We start from the raw sequence: 12,752 nt of genomic DNA, 5'->3' as shown, positions 1-12,752 counted from the left end.
AAATACTACAAGAGGGGACAGTCTCAAAATGTAAATCTGATATTCATAGGTTTCAGCAACCCTTTTTTTTTTTTTTTTTTTCCTTCAGGAAATCAGTTTAAATAGAAAAACTATTTTCAAATACATCTATATATTTAGAGGTTTTCTAATACAAACCTTCCAATGCTCAAATACCTCAAGTTACATTTACTTTTACACCCAATAAATGATTAAATAGAGTATCAAACCACCTAAAAATTGAAATAAAATATTATAAAGGGTTCTAAATACTTTCTAAATGCTTTAAATATGTCTACAGACTCTTAAAAATGTGGAATGCCAGAACAATCTGTTTATTACTGCAATTTCCCACCCCCTCATGCATACAAAGGCATATACATACAGACAGGCAAATACCTAGCCTGCCCTCAGGCAGAAGTAAGGTACCACCAGGTTTACAGCTAGTGCTCAAAGTGCAGTTGAATTGTACGGCACATCTCTATTGCCTCTTGTATTTACTTTTATGCAGTTATTGTTTGGGCCCCTGATCTATAGCTGAATGAATTTAGGGCAGGGGTTCTCAGACATTTGTACTGGTGACCCCGTTCACATAGCAAGCCTCTGAGTGCGACCCTCCTTGTACATTAAAAACACTTTTTTTATATATTTAACACCATTATAAATGCTGGAGGCAAAGTGGGGTTTGGGGTGGAGGCTGACAGCTCGCGACCGCCCATGTAATAACCTCGCAACCCCCTGAGGGGTCCTGACCCCCAGTTTGAGAACCCCTGATTTAGGGGATCTTTTGATTAAAATGCTCCTGGGCACCACACGGCTACCCATCTGCGCAAATCAGTTTCATGTCAGTAGTCAGGGCTCTGACAAAACTGAAATATAGCCAAACTGATGAGCACACTGAGGGAATTTTATTTTGCTTTGATACTTGTGTGTTTCAACTGGATACTATAATCTTTCTTAGTGAAATTTAATCTTCTGTTTAAATTTAGATTGCTGTACTTTGGTAAAATGTGTTCTGCTTGGATTACTAATTGGAGTGCTTGTAATGCATTTTTCTTCATTTCAGCTGTATATAATGTTATAAAGGGATGGAGGGATTAATTTATGAAAGAGCTAAATATGTATAGTTTAGCCGAATGTCTGTGAAGGGAGAATATAACAATCTCTAAATATTTGGAGGACTTAAACACCAAGGAGAGTGAAATACTGTTTAAGGTGGTCTATTGGACTATAACTGGGATTAATGAGAGAAAACCAAGCAAGGGAAGTGTAGGCTGAATATACAGGAAAAGTGCTTTACAGTACGGTCAATTAGACTATAGGTTGGGTGGTAGTTTCATCTGTACAGTCATTTCAAACTATTTTAGGAATATCATGTAGAAATTGGGTTGCATTGGGTAATGAATTAGACTAAATGTCTTAATAGGTCATTTACATCTGACTTTTAGACTGAGCACTTCAGGATAGAGACCATGTCTTTCTCTCTGTTATGTAGTTCTGACAGTGTTTAATAAATAGTGAAGAATATTATAGCTTTTATTTGTAATAGGTTTATTTCAGTCACTAAGGGTTATATACTACTTCATCTATGCAACTTCCACAGATGCTCCAAAGTGTTTGTTTCATCAAAATATGGGTGTGTGGTTGACAATGCATAGAAGTTTCTCAGCTATCCCCAGTGAGGCAGAAGTAGAGTTTCCTCTTGATTTGACAGTCATAAATGCTTTCTCCATCAAGAAAGTGGGCTGTGGCCTTTTACTGCCCTTACTTCCCTAGTGTAAATCTGTAGGGTCTGCCTAACCAAATATCTGTACTTATCATGGAAGATTTTATTAGCAAGATTGCCCCTTTTGGATACTAGCTCTGTTCAAATTTTAATATATTTATGAACCAACTGAGCTGATGCATCTACTTTACTTCACCAGGCAGAGAGATTTTTCAGATCATATGTTTCCATAAGCTACTGTAGATATAGGCAATGAAGTGTGCCACGTGGGAGTGTGCATTTGTATGCATGTACAACAGAGTATTACAAATGGAACTGGGCAGAAACCAGATGTCCTCTTTTGTGGGAAATTCCATGAGGTTGAATATTTTTTTCCTATTCCAGAACAGAATGAAAACAAACATTTCAAAATTTCCTACAAAACAGGAGTTGATTATTTTATTATTATTATTTTGGTTTGGGTTTGTTTTTGTTTTTCATTTCAATAAAATCAAAATGTAGAGTCTCAGGGAGAACCACACCAATGGGGGACTTGACTGCTCCTTGAACAGTGCTCAGTGTGGAGTGCTTATTCTGGGCCCGAGAAATAAGCACTGACTGGTGGGATCACATCGTAATTCAGGTAGGGACTATGAGCAGTGGCTTCAGAACTTTCATATGCAAAAGGCCACATTCCTGGATCTGTGCGCTGAGCTCACCTCAGCCCTCCAGCACTTGGACACCAGAATGAGAGCAACACTGATAGTTGAGAAACAAGGAACAATTGCACTGTGGAATCTTGCAACACCAGATTACAACTAGTCAATGGGAAATCACCTTGCAGTTGGGAAATCCACAGTGGGAGCCATTGTCATGCAAGTGTGCAGGGCCATTAATCATCTCCTGCTAAACAGGGCTGTGACTCTTGGCAATGTTCAGGACATAATGGATAGATTTTCAGCAATGGCATTTCCAAACTGTGGTGGGGTGATAGGCCACAATAATACCTATTTTGTCACCAGCCTACTTTGTCACAGAGTACATCAACAGAAATGAACTACTTTATTATGGTTATGCAAGCATGATGGATCACCAGGGATGCCCTGCCATTATCAATATTGGCTGGTCAGTGAAGGGGCTTGACTTTCACATCTTTGAGAACACAGAGATGTTCAGAAAGCTGCAAGCAGAGACTGGCTAGACTAGGGTGGGATCTTGAAAAGATCCTGGCTTAATGCATAGTTGGATCCCCCTGCTGTGTGTCCCCACTCCTCCTCTTCCTCCTCATTTTTCATTGCAGGGGTCTGTCTTTGGCTCCTTGGAGGTATCCATGGTACCCGTGGGGTCTCTGCCACAAATGACATGCAGCTCATTGTAAAAGTGGCAGGTCTGTGGCTCAGTACCAGATAATGCAGCACTGCTGCTGATCATTGTCATGATCATCACTGTCAATCTTTTTGTACGTGTTCATGTTTCTACAATTGGTCCGTTGATGTGTCTGCACAGCCTCTTCTCCCCACAGGCCCAGGAAATTCATTGCCTCCTGTCTACTCCAGGCAGGAGCACATCTAATGTGTGGAGCCAGTATTGGTGGTTGCACATCGTGAGTGAGAAATACTAGGGTGTGCTCACCAAGCTGGGCATTCAGGAAAAGGCATTTTAAAGGAGGGAGTTGAGGGGGGGAAACTTCTGGTCTCTGTGTCTCCTGGGCGTCTGTGGAGTTCACAATTGTGAGCTGAGAGGTCATTGTTGGGCATTGAGAGACAGCTCCTGGATGACTGTTAGGATTGACATAGATAATGCACTGTCTACACAAGCACTGCATCAATCTCTGTAGGTTGACCATAGCTCCATGTTGTTCAGGAAGGTGCTTTTACTGTATCACAGGGCACTTATGTCGGCTGGAGACAAATTTGTGTGTAGACGCAAATCTTTGTCGATCAAACTTTTTAGTGTAGACTAGGCCTTAGAATGTATTAAAAGTGGGTTTCCCCCATTGTCTTACTGTTGCCTAACATTTTCAATTTGTTTGATAGGGGTTTTGGAAAAGGATGAGGGGTATGGTTTTGGAATGTGGCATTTTTTTGGAGTCTTTCCATTTTTGTCTGCTAGCTGAGGTAAGTTATTACCCCCACTTGTTTATTGAAGGCTACTGGCTGAAGGAGTTAATGTATATGTGTGGGTTCTACTTTGTGATTGTAAGCTAATTATTGTTATGGCACTCAGAGCTTTGTGGGGCATTCTTTTGTAAATGTCAAATCTTGAAAAGTGGGGAGGGATGGGGGAAGAGTGAGTAATCTTATGGAGCCACTGCAAGACTTCATATTAACTGACCAGTTAAACCACTTTTCAAAACGTTAAAAGGCTACACATTTAAAGTAATAAATAATAATGTCTGAACTACTCATTTAACACTTCTGTTCCACTGTTCTTTTTTCGTATACACTGTAATTCTGTCTGGCTTTCATCTTCTCTCTCACCTTTTCTTCACTTTGAAAATGATATAGATTCTCTTTCAGCTAAGCCTGTTTTTGTATCTTTTCCACCTTCTTGCAAATAAATTGAGAAACTGTATGAGAATTATACATTACAGGTAACTTAAAATGTGATATATGGGAAAAAATGTGAAAGGTTTAAACACTTCTCTTATTAAATCACATTATTTTGTACTTTGAGGTCCCTGGGGAATGGTAAACCCAGTTTAAAACTAATTCAGACTAAACATAATTTGACTGACCAGTGTCAGTGAGGGTCAAACCATGTATTGATAGCACAAACACCTATGTAAGCTACAATACAGTTCAAGTAAATCTTTCCCAACTCACTATAGACAGCCTGAAAATCTTTTTTTATTATTCTCTTTTTTATTGCTCTTCATTTGTCTATATAAAATACTATATTAATTAAAACAACCTACCATCGATATTGCCAACCCAAAATGAGCTTTGAATTCCTATTTTTATTCTACAAATCATGATTTTATTTATCCTGCACTTTTGCTCAATGAATCAAAATTCATCCAATCTTCAATTTTGTCTTTGGTTCATCTGCTACTTTGACCTTATCTATTGTATTTTGACAGTCTAATGAATTTCCATGTAATTTATTTTATTAAATAAAATAAAACAATTAGTTCAGATAAGGAAATTGGATAATCACCCTCAGGAACAGGCTTGACCTATCAAAGCTAAATTCAGCAAGATTAAAAGATGACCATTTATTAAAATAATCTTGGTATTTACATATCCATCTTCCTTTAGCTGCTCTTTAAGCTTTTGCTCCTGAGAAATAAAGTTTCAGTACTTTTGAGGAACACCAAAGTTAATTAAACTTCTGTCTGTGAAATTTCTTACTTGTGTACAACAATAAAGATAATTTTTCTGAGCTAATGACACTTGGTAGTCTTTAGTACCACAGAACTTTAGGATTTTTAATACCAAGATCCTTGATCCAATTCCAGAGCAATACACCTCTGTTATTCTTATTTATAGTAGAAGTGAAGCTTACATAGCAAAATGTGATGCTAGTTGCCTAATAACTATGGTAGCATCCTTCTTGTCAAGAGATAAATGCTTCTCATCTACTCATTAAAAACAGCAGTTTCATGGTGTATGACCCACAGGGAAATATTTGTGAGGAACAAAGATGAAGAAAACTTCCATGTTTCATGCTTTTGGTTAAGAATAGTGTAATATACCAAGGTATTACATAACTGAAGTGAAATCTGATTATAATATAATAATAACAACAATTATCACAATGCTTTGTATTAATATGATGTTTCATCCCAGAATTTCTAAACACTGTACGAAAGTTACTTTATTCCCATTTTACAGAAAGGAAACGAAGATTCAGAAGGTGAAATCCTGGTCCTACTAAAGTTAATGCAAAACTCCCAGTGAGGTCAGGGTTTCACCCAATGAGTTTAAGTGATTTACACAAGTCAGTAACAAAGATGGGCACAGAAGCTAAGGCTATGTCTACACTACAGAATTAGGTCGGATTTATAGAAGCCGGTTTTATAGAAACCGGTTGTATGCAGCCGATTGTGTGTGTCCCCACCTAAAATGCTCTAAGTGCATGAAGTCGGCGGACCGCGTCCACAGTACCGAGGCTAGCGTCGACTTCCGGCGCATTGCACTATGGTACCTATCCCACAGTTCCCGGAGCCTCCGGCGCCCATTGGAATTATGGGTTGAGATCGCAATGCCCGGATGATGCAAAGCAGTGCCGCGAGGGGTTCTGGGTACATTGCGTCAGGCCCCTCCCCCGCCGTCACAGCAACGGCAGACAATAGATTCGCGCCTTTTTACCTGGGTTACCTGTGCAGACAACATACCACGCCAAGCATTGAGCCCGCTCAGCTCAGCTTACCGTCACCATATCTCTTCCGGGTGCCGGCAAACGTGGGACTGCATTGCTAAACAGCAGCAGCAGCTTACTGCCTTTTGGCGGTAGACGGTGCAGCATGACTGGTAGCCTTCATTGGCGATCTGGGTGCAGGCAGCTGTGGGGCTGGCAGCCGTGGTGCTGCATTGCACCAGCCCCTTGCCTTTTGGTAGAAGATGGTTTATTACGATTGGTAACCGTCGTCGTCGTACTGCAGTGGCTGTCGATCATGGGCACCCGGGCAGACAATGATGGTTATCAGTCGTAGTATGCTATTTTCTGCCAGGCGCCCTGCTGGCTCATTGCACGTTAGCAGAGTCGTAGTATGCTATTTTCTGCCAAGTGCCCGGTATTGTCTGCTAAGCACCCAGAAGAGACCGATGGCGATCTGGGTGCTGGCAGACATGGGGCTGGCAGACGTGGGGCTAGATTGCTACACAGCAGCAACCCCTTGCCTTTTGGGCAGAAGATAGTATATTACGACTGGTATCCATCGTTGTCGTACTGCAGTGGGCATCATATTGTGCAGTAGACCTGAAGGCTTACTGCCAAGCGCCCAGTATTTGCTGCCAAGCACCCAGAAAATGCCAAGGGCTATCAGTCATGCTGCACCGTCGTCTTAAGATGTAAAAAATAGATTTATTCTCCATTCATTTGCTTCCCCCCTCCCTCCCTCCTGCTAAACCCAGGCTTTTGAGTTCAATCTTTGGGGGGGGGGCATTCTGTGTGACAGTTGTTTGTGTTTCTCGCTGATGCAAACCCACCTTTCTTGATTTTAATTCCCTGTACCTGTACGCGGTGTCACTCGCCCCTCCCTCCCTCTCTCCCTCCCTCCCTTCTTCCCCTGGTCCGTCAGATACTACTTTCGCGCCTTTTTTCAGACCAGACGCCATAGCCAGCACTGGGATCATGGAGCCCGCTCAGATCACCGCGGCAATTCTGAGCACTATGAACACCACGCGCATTGTCCTGGAAAACATGCAGAGCCTCCTGGACATGCCAAAGCCAAACCAGGACCAGCTGAGGAGGAGGCGATTGCAGCGCGGCGATGATAGTGATGAGGAAATTGACATGGACCTCTCACAAGGCACAGGCCCCAGCAATGTGGACATCTTGGTGTTACTGGGGCAGGTTCATGCCGTGGACCGCCGATTCTGGGCCCGGGAAACAAGCACAGAGTGGTGGGACCGCATCGTGTTGCAGGTCTGGGACGATGCCCAGTGGCTGCGAAACTTTCGCATGCGTAAGGGCACTTTCATGGAACTTTGTGACATGCTTTCCCCTGCCCTGAAGCGCCAGAATACCAGGATGAGAGCAGCCCTCACAGTGGAGAAGCGAGTGGCGATAGCCCTGTGGAAGCTTGCAACGCCAGACAGCTACCGGTCAGTCGGGAATCAATTTGGAGTGGGCAAATCTACTGTGGGGGCTGCTGTGATCCAAGTTGCCAGGGCAATGAGAGACCTCGTGATATCAAGGGTAGTGACTCTGGGAAACGTGCAGACCATAGTGGATGGCTTTGCTGCAATGGGATTCCCAAACTGTGGTGGGGCCATAGACGGAACCCATATCCCTATCTTGGCACCGGCGCACCAAGCCGCCGACTACATAAACCGCAAGGGGTACTTTTCAATGCTGCTGCAAGCCCTGGTGGATCACAAGGGACGTTTCACCGACATCAACGTGGGCTGGCCGGGAAGAGTACATGATGCTCGCGTGTTCAGGCAGTCTCTTCTGTTTCGAAAGCTGGAGGAAGGGACTTTCTTCCCGGACCAGAAAATAACCATTGGGGATGTTGAAATGCCTATCGTGATCCTTGGGGACCCAGCCTACCCCTTAATGCCATGGCTCATGAAGCCATACACAGGCAGCCTGGACAGCAGTCAGGACCTGTTCAACTACAGGCTGAGCAAGTGCCGAATGGTGGTGGAATGTGCATTTGGCCGTTTAAAAGCGCGCTGGCGCAGCTTACTGACTCGCTCAGACCTTAGCGAAAAGAATCTCCCCATTGTTATTGCTGCTTGCTGTGCGCTCCACAATATCTGTGAAAGTAAGGGGGAGACATTTATGGCGGGGTGGGAGGTTGAGGCAAATCGCCTGGCCGCTGATTACGCGCAGCCAGACACCAGGGCGGTTAGAGGAGCACAGCAGGGCGCGGTGCGCATCAGAGAAGCGTTGAAAACCAGTTTTGTGACTGGCCAGGCTATGGTGTAAAACTTCTGTTTGTTGCTCCTTGATGAACCCTCTGCCCCTCCCCCACCACCCTGTTAACTCTACTTCCCTGCAAACCAACCACCCCACCCTCCCCTACTACCCTCCCCCCTTCGAGCACCACTTGCAGAGGCAATAAAGTCATTGTTGCTTCACATTCATGCATTCTTTATTACTTCAGCACACAACTAGGGGGATAATTGGAAAGGTAGCCCGGGATGGGTGGGGGAGGAGGGAAGGAAAAGGACACACTCCAATTTAAAACTTTAAAACTTATTGCTATGGAAATCATCTAGGGTGGAGTGAGTGGGTGGCCGAAGGCCCCCCCACCGTGTTCTTGGGCGTCTGGGTGAGGAGGCAATGGGACTTGGGGAGGAGGGCTGCTGGTTACAGAGGGGCTGTAGCGGCGTTCTCTGCTCCTGCTGCCTTTCCTGCAGCTCAACCATACGCAGGAGCATATCACTTTGATGCTCCAGCAGCCGGAGCATCGACTCTTGCTTTCTGATTACAAGTTGACGCCACCTCTCCTCTTCAGCCCGCGTTTCAGCACGCAACTTCTCCTCTTCAGCACGCCACCTCTCCTCTCGCTCATATTGGGCTTTTTTAAAATCAGTCATTGACTGCCTCCACGCATTCAGCTGTGCTCTGTCAGCGTGGGAGGCAGTCTGAAGTTCAGTAAACATTTCGTCACGCGTCCTTCGCTTCCTTCTTCGAATATTCACTAGCCTCTGCGAAGGAGTAAGATTTGCAGCTGGTGGAGAAGGGAGAGGTTGTTAAAAAAGATACATTTTAGAGAACAATGGGTAGACTCTTTCACGTTAGATTTTGCTGTTCACAACATCACACAGCACATGTGCTTTCGTTACAAGGTCGCATTTTTCCTCTTATATTGAGAGTCTCCTGGTTTGGTGTGAGAGATCACTCACGCAGTGCCAGGACACAGATTTCAGCTTGCAGGCAGCCATGGTAAGACATATAGTCTTTGGGCTTTTTTAACCTTCTTAACATGTGGGGATGGTTTCAAACAGTTCTGCCCTCATTTCCCATACCAAGCACCCGTGCCATTTAAAATGGGTTTGCAATGTAAAAGGAGGGGCTGCGATTTCAGGTTTAACATGCAGCACAAACCCAACTAGCTCCCCTCCCCCTCACACCCAATTCTCTGGGATGGTCACTTCACCCCTCCCCCCCCACCGCGTGGTTAACAGCGGGGAATATTTCTGTTCAGCAGACCAGGAAGGGGCACCTCTGAATGTCCCCTTAATAAAATTGCCCCATTTTAACCAGGTGACCGTGAATGATATCACTCTCCTGAGGATAACAAAGAGCGATAAGGAATGGATGTTGTCTGCATGCCAGCAAACACCGGGACCATACGCTGCCATGCTTTGTTATGCAATGATTCCAGACTACGTGCTACTGGCCTGGCGTGGTAAAGTGTCCTACCATGGCGGACGGGATAAGGCAGCCCTCCCCAGAAACCTTTTGCAAAGGCTTTGGGAGTACATGAAGGAGAGCTTTCTGGAGATGTCCCTGGAGGATTTCCGCTCCATCCCCATACACGTTAACAGACTTTTCCAGTAGCTGTACTGGCCGCGATTGCCAGGGCAAATTAATCATTAATCATTAAACACGCTTGTTTTTAAACCATGTGTAATTTTTGCAAAGGTACACTCACCAGAGGTCCCCTGTGTGCCCTCAGGGTCTTGGGTCAGTTCGGGGGTTACTGTTTCCAGGTCCAGGGTGACAAACATATCCTGGCTGTTGGGGTAACTGGTTTCTCCGCTTCCTTGCTGCTGTGAGCTATCTATGTTCTCTCCATCCTCATCTTCCTCGTCCGCCGAACCCGCTTCCCCGTTTGCAGAGAGGGACTCATAGAACACGCTTGGGCTAGTGGTGGCTGCACGCCCTAGAATGGCATGCAGCTCCGCGTAGTAGCGGCATGTTTGCGGCTCTGCCCCGGACCTTCCGTTTGCGTCTCTGACTTTGTGGTAGGCTTGCCTTAGCTCCTTAATTTTCACGCGGCACTGCCGCGCGTCCCTGTTATGGCCTCTGTCCTTCATGGCCTTGGAGATCTTTTCTAATGTTTTGCCGTTTCTTTTACTGTTTCGGAGTTCGGCGAGCACTGCTTCATCTCCCCAGATGGCGATCAGATCCTGTACCTCCCGTTCGGTCCAGGCTGGAGCTCTTCTGCGATCCTGGGACTGGGACTGGGACTCCATCATGGTTACCTGTGCTGATGGGCTCTGCATGGTCACCTGTGCTCTCCACGCTGAGCAAACAGGAAATGAAATTCAAACGTTCGCGGGGCTTTTCCTGTCTACCTGGCCAGTGCATCTGAGATGAGAGTGCTGTCCAGAGCGGTCACAATGAAGCACTGTGGGATAGCTCCCGGAGGCCAGTAATGTCGAATTCCGTCCACACTAACCCAATTCCGACCCCCTAAGGCCGATTTTATCGCTAATCCCCTTGTCGAGGTGGTGTTAGGAAACCGGTTTAAAGGGCCCTTTAAGTCGACAGAAAGGGCTTCGTAGTGTAAACGTGTCCAGGCTTAAGTCGATTTAACGCGGCTAAAGTCGACCTAAACTCGTAGTGTAGACCAGGCCTAAGTCTCCCAAATTCTGGCTGCCTAGCTCTAGCCACTAGAAAATACTGCCTTTGCAGTGAATAGGAAACTTTCAACAGTCTGTCAGATCAAAATATCCCACTTAGATGTTTTTAGGTCTTAGAGCCCTAAAAAGAGGGGCGGGGGAGATATATTATTTGGTGCAGTTAAAATATATGCTTCATAAGATTTGAAAGCAGTGTTGTTGATTTAACTCTTGTTCATTTAAAAGGACAGCCCATTTTTAAGTTTTACCAACATCTGAAAATACTGATCAGCACAGGAAAAAAAACCATTTCCTTATGGATGGAACCAGACAGATTAGATTGGAAACCTTTACAGATATTAATACTTAGCTAAGCAGCATGATGGAATTGCTTTAATCATTTCTATGCCACAGGGTCCAGAATGTACACTTTGAGTAAAGATGAACAAACCTTGCTCTTTTGCTTCGTGGTTTGATTAAGATCCAGTCAACTAATCCCACCTCCCCTTCCATATTTAATATAGGTTCCCCCCCCCCAATAAACAGTTTTTGGTTCCTCACTTCTGCTGTCAGTGTGTAGATCTTTGCTGTCTCAGCTGTGCACAGCATCATAGGATCCTTTTGTGATCTGCTACTTTCACACCTGGCTTGGTGGGATGCAATAGCACGTGTGAAACCCTTCTCTGGCTGCAGATGGTAGAAACACATTTTATTAAGAGTAAGTGCAGAATATAGGCACGGCTGGTCAGGTGGCCAGTAAGATTGCTGGGACCACTGCCTGAGCTAGCAGGAAATGGAGAGCACTAAAAAAAAGTGAGAAGGCGTGTGTAAAATGTTGAATTTTAAGGCTGTGTCATAATGATGACAAGCCATGGCTCAGATTGAAGTAATCAAACAAAGGTTGTTTCTATTTTAGTTTGGTGGTTGGTTTTGTTGCATCCTGTGGGATAAATGCACTGCTGGCATAGGTTGACTTCAGTGGGAGTTGCAGGTGCTCAGTTATTCTAAAAATCATGCCATATTGGCTCTGGCACACGTGAGATCAAGCTGTAACTTGGGTTACATGTTGTAGAATGGATTCACTTTTAAATGACACCCACAGCTCCTAGAATGTCTGTTTAAAAGTGATGTGTAGTGTGTGTGTGCGTGTGCGTGTGCGTGAGAGAGAGAGAGAGAGAAATGAGACAATCACTATGCTCTGGAATTAACTCACAGAAAAATAAGACAAAAACACCACATCATCTGTGAGCACAAAGTGATCACTCTATATCTGACCTCAAAGTCCTCATCATGAAATAACTGCGTGATGCTCCAGAGCTAGTCTGTTTGTTGTCCCTACTGCTAGTGCTTACATTCGATTTATTCTTTGCTGACAGGCCCTGCTGCCATTCCCAAACAGAAATTCCTTGCCTGTTTCATCACTCATCATGGCCTGCTGCTGGCCAGATACAGCAGGCATTGTCTGTCTCTACTTGACTCTAGCTATGCTTCCCTCTCGATACAGAGGATATCATATTAGGAGGATCAGGTGGGCATATCCAGCAGATCAATTTCCTACAATGGCAGGGGTCTAAAAGTTTTGGTGGACCTCAGTCGTTCCTGTCTTTTATGTTTTAGTGCAGTGACAAACAGGGCTTTTCACAGTGCAGGAACGAAGAACAGCTTCAAGGAGCAGGGGGGAAAAAAGCTTGTAAGTAAAGAACTAAGCCATCAAATTCTGTCTGCCACAGAAAACCACTTTTAAAGGCCAAAGAGAAGAACAAAGTAATGCCACCAATGAATCTCCTAAGGCCTGGTGCATACTGAGAAGGGAAGCCGGCAGCCTGATGAAAGTACAGTAGTCTAATAGAAAATGAGAGCAG

The sequence above is a fragment of the Terrapene carolina genome, unplaced genomic scaffold (genome assembly GCF_002925995.2).
Source record: "Terrapene carolina triunguis isolate 2854851 unplaced genomic scaffold, T_m_triunguis-2.0 Scaffold62, whole genome shotgun sequence".
Taxonomy (NCBI): domain Eukaryota; kingdom Metazoa; phylum Chordata; order Testudines; family Emydidae; genus Terrapene; species Terrapene triunguis.
This window is presented reverse-complemented; position numbering follows the sequence as displayed.